Below are 4,991 nucleotides of genomic sequence, written 5' to 3'. Positions count from 1 at the left end.
GACACCTCCCCACCTCCCAGGCAGAATGAATCCTCCCCGCCTCCTCCAGGCCACCACGTGACCAGCTCGGAGGCGTGGGGTGTGTGGTCTCCTCTCCTGGACTGAGCGCTCCTGGAGGCAGTGGCTCTGTAGCCCCAGCTCCTCCCACATAATTGTTTAAGGGGTAAATACGTGCATTTAGCTCTGGGAGCGTATATTAGAATTGATTAGGACTAATTGCTCTAAAAAAAAGAAATATCACTAATACGTTTAATTAAAAGTCCTGTTTGGAGTACTATGGAGAATGCTCATAATCTTTTAGTTCAAGCAAAACTGATGCTCTGATAAGATGCATCATTGTGTGACAGTACTGACTGGGACTGGGGCCTGCTGTGGAGTGCCTGAGCATGCAATCCACACTAACTCCTCAGGTAATTTGGGGACATTTTTCTCCTATTGGCGGGTATTCTATGAACCATAGTAAACTAAAGGAACCTCAGGTGAAACAACGCGTGACTATACTCGTCAATAGAGGTGGACGCGTGAATTTAATGAATGCGTTTCCTAAGCCCTCTTTAATTAAAGATGTTCGCCAGGTTCTGATCAGAATATGACGTGCTGACCATGTGAGTGACTCAGCAGCACTCATTTATTAATCCACTCATTCATTCATTCATTCAGCACGTCCTCAGCCTCACCATAGTTCTAGGCTCCATGCTAGAGGTTATGAAGAAAATTCTCAAATCGGGTCATAAGACGTAGTGCCTGCCCTCAAGGGACTCATCTTCCAGTGAGGTCGGTGGTTCCAGACGTCCAAAAGAAGGCAAGTTCTGATTGGAGAGACTGGTAGAAGTTCCCTGGGGGTGGTGGCATTTGGGTTGGAATGAGTTTAATATGTAGGATTTTGTTTATATTAAAATATTTTGCCATCTATAAAAGCAATGCATGCTTCAGAATGGCAAAACTGTCTTGAAAAAGAACAAAATTGGAGAACTCGCACATCCTGATTGAAAATCCCCCTGTAAAAACCACAGGGGTAATTTGATCCTGGCATAATGATAGACATAATAGCTCAATGGAATAAAACTGAGAGCTCAGATATAAATCCATACATTCATGAGCAATTGATTTTCAACAAGGGTGCCAAGACAATTCCATGGGGAAATAGTCTTTTAAGAAATGATACTGGTATAACTAGATGATCATATGCAAAAGAATACACTTGGACGCTGATATAAAAATTAACTCAAAGTAGAACAAAAACCCAAGTATAAGAGTTAAAACTATACAGCTCTTAGAAGAAAACATAGGCGTAAATCTTCATGATCTTGTACTAGGCAATGGATTCTTAAAGCACAAGCAGCCAACCAACTAAATAAACAAAAGGGTAAATTGAGCTTCATCAAAATTAAAACTTGTGTGTGTCAAAAGACATTACCAACAACTCAACAACAAAAAGACAGCCAACCCAATTACAAAATGGGAAAAAGACTTGAACAGACACCTCTCAGAAGAGGAAATACAAATGGCCAAAAAGCACACGAAGAGATGCTCAATGTCCCTGGCCATTAGAGAAATGCAAATCAAAACCACAATGAGATATCATCTCACACCCACCAGAATGGCCATTATCAACAAAACAGAAAATGACAAGTGCTGGAGAGGATGCGGAGAAAGAGGCACACTTACCCACTGTTGGTGGGAATGTCAAAGGGTGCAACCACTGTGGAAGGCAGTTTGGCGGTTCCTCAAAAAGCTGAACATAGAATTGCCATACGACCCAGCAATACCATTGCTAGGTATCTACTCAAAGGACTTAAGGGCAAAGACACAAACGGACATTTGCACACCAATGTTTATAGCAGCATTATTTACAATTCCAAAGAGATGGAAACAGCCAAAATGTCCATCAACAGACGAGTGGCTAAACAAACTGTGGTATATACATACGATGGAATATTATGCAGCTTTAAGACAGAATAAACTTATGAAGCATGTAATAACATGGATGGACCTAGAGAACATTATGCTGAGTAAGACTAGCCAAAAACTAAAGGACAAATACTGTATGGTCCCACTGATGTGAACCGACATTCGAGAATAAACTTGGATATGTCATTGGTAACAGAGACCATCAGGAGTTAGAAACAGGGTAAGACAATGGGTAATTGGAGCTGAAGGGATGCAGACTGTGCAACAGAACTAGATACAAAAACTCAAAAATGGACAGCACAATACTATCTAATTGTAATGTAATTATGTTAAAACACTGAATGAAGCTGCATCTGAGCTATAGTTTTTTTTTGTTTGTTTGTGTTTTTTGTTTTTTCCTTTTCTAATATATTTTTTTCTCTATATTATCATTCTATATCTTTTTCTGTTGTTTTGCTAGTTCTTTTCCTAAATCGATGCAAATGTACTAAGAAATGATGATCACATATCTATGTGATGATATTAAGAATTACTGATTGCATATGTAGAATGGAATGATTTCTAAATGTTGTATTAGTTAATTTTTTTAATTAAAAAAAAAAGACATTACCAAGAATGTGAAGACACAACCAAAAGAATGGAAGAAAATATGTGCAAATCATATACCTGATAAGGGTCTAGTATCCAGAATATATAAAGGACTCTTACAATTCAACAACCAAAAGACAAATAACCCAATTTAAAAATGGGCAAAGGATTTGAATAGATATTTCTCCAAAGAAGATATATAAATGGCCAACAAAACTCATGAAAAGATGCTCAACATCATTAGTCATCATGGAAATGCAAATCAAAACCACAATGACATATCTCTTCACACCCACTAATACGGTTACAATCAAGAAGATGGACATTGACAAGTGTTGGTGAGGATGTGGGGAAATTGGAAACCTCACGTGCTGATGATGGGAATACAAAATGATACAACCACTTTGGAAACCAGTTTGGCAGTTCCCTTAAAAGATAAGCCTAGAATTAACACAGAATCCAGCAATTCTACCTCTACCTATATACTTAAGAGAATGAAAACATATGTCCACACAAAAATGTGTACATGAGTGTTCATAGCAGCATTATTCACAATAGCTAAAAAGCGGACTCAATTCAAATGTCCATCAATGATGAATGGATAAACAAAGTGTGGTATAGCCATACAATGGACTCTTTATTCAGCCATGAAAAGAAGGGCTATGGATACATGCTACTGATATGGCTGAATCCTAAAAACACGATGCTTGGTTGAAAGAATTCCTGACACATATTTTATTATTCCATTTATACAGAATGTCCAGGATGGCCAAATCCATAACAACAGAAAGAAAGAATTTAGTTGCCAGGGGAGGAAGAAAAGGGAGTGCATGCTAATGGGTTTGGAGTTTCTTTCTGGGGTGATGAAAATGTTCTGGAATTAACAGTGGAGATGGCTGCACAAACTTGCAAACTTACTAACAACTGTACTTTAAAAGGGTCAATTTTATGGTATGTGACTTATATCTTAATAAAAAAAAGTAATTCACATATACCACGTTAAATTTGGAAGCAAATATTAAGGGGAAAAAAAAAAGAAAAGAAAAAGCATTCTTCACAGTCCTACCTGAGGGTATTATGGGCTGCAGGGCATCACCAGCAAAGGAGACGGGACAGAGTGACCGGTACAGACTTGCAGAGGATCCACGTGCCAGCTTCGACCACGTGAGGGATGAGCTGGAGCCAGGAAGGGTTCTGGGGAGATCAGGCTGGCCCATCAGGAGTCCATTACTATAGAATCGGGGTAAGAAGGAGGGTCAAATAAATGAAAACGTGTTCTTCTGACTTACTGTAAACCAGCAACTATCCAGAATGCAAATGCACAGTAAACAACAAACGTGGACGGCAGCATTATTTACAATGGTGAGACACTGGAAACCACACGAAGTGTCCAAAATTAGGGGATTGGCCCCTGAAGTTGTGGGAAACATTGTCACATGTTCAAAAAGCATTCACAATAAGGGCTTGATTTTGTAAAAATGGCATTCATCACCCTCATCTTTATACATGAGTAGAAATAGATACGTAAAAATGTTACTGACTGCTCCCAGGCTCTGACCTGACTCTCTTTGCCTTCATGTGGTTTCTGTTTAGAATTTTTCTGTGATAAGTATAAATTACTTAGGCAATTAGAAAAGTAAAGATACATGCTAATTTAAATAAAATGGTGCAGAGAAAAATCCTGTTTTGCCAACTTCCTGGTTATTCGTGGGAGATACCGTGAACCCAGGGGTAACAAAGTCAACTGGTCAACTAATTCCAAAGCGATTTGCTTTTTTTTTTTTTTTTTTTTTACATGCGCAGGCACCGGGAATTGAACCCGGGTCTCTTGCATAGCAGGTGAGAACTCTGCCACTGAGCCACCGTGGCCCACCCAGAAATATGCTTTTGACTTTCAGCAACAGGGCAGAACCTGGAGCTTGGGGGACTGACAAGGACAAGAAAGTGATTCGCAAGTATTAGTAGGCTGAAGAAGCCGGGCAGGTGTGCATTACGAGTGGGTAGAAGGTAATAACTCTTTACCTCCCCATAAGAAAGAACTTTCATCCCCTCGTTTGTTCATTTGTTCGTTCACTCCCTCACCCATTGCATGAAGCTGAGCACTTGAGCTCGCTTTTATAAGACACACATTCTTTGCCTTTGCCAAGCTTAGAGTTGGTGTATAATAAATCTATCTGCCCCAAAGTGAAGTGGCCTGTCTGTAGAGTAGATAATAGCCAACACCAAGTGCTTTCTATGCACCATGTGCCAAGTGCTTTTCATGGATTATGATGTTACCTATGAGATAGCTACTGGTGTCATTACTCTCTATTATAAACGTTAAAACTGACTGAGGCTTTGAAGGGTTGGCAACTTCCCCAGGTCGCTGAGTTTGGAAGTGGCGGAGATTCCACCCCTGGAGAAAAGACCATGAGGCTGATGCTACTAAGCTCTCTGCTTCCAAAGTGCACTTAAAGACAACCTTTGTCAGCAAGGTCACAAGACGTCTGCTC

General features: G+C 39.9%; 1 long non-coding RNA gene across 1 annotated transcript; it reads right to left on the bottom strand.

The window, feature by feature from the left end:
- Window positions 1-695: 695 nt before the first annotated feature.
- On the bottom strand, window positions 696-4,699 carry LOC143689953 (uncharacterized). Its single transcript, XR_013178975.1, has 3 exons — window positions 4,522-4,699; window positions 3,566-3,729; window positions 696-836 (listed from the first exon to the last, which is right to left on the bottom strand). It is a non-coding gene; the product is annotated as an uncharacterized LOC143689953 (long non-coding RNA).
- Window positions 4,700-4,991: the final 292 nt, after the last annotated feature.

Source organism: Tamandua tetradactyla, chromosome 7 (genome assembly GCF_023851605.1).
Source record: "Tamandua tetradactyla isolate mTamTet1 chromosome 7, mTamTet1.pri, whole genome shotgun sequence".
Taxonomy (NCBI): domain Eukaryota; kingdom Metazoa; phylum Chordata; class Mammalia; order Pilosa; family Myrmecophagidae; genus Tamandua; species Tamandua tetradactyla.
Note: the sequence above shows the minus strand (reverse complement) of the source record. Positions and strands in the feature narration are given on the sequence as shown.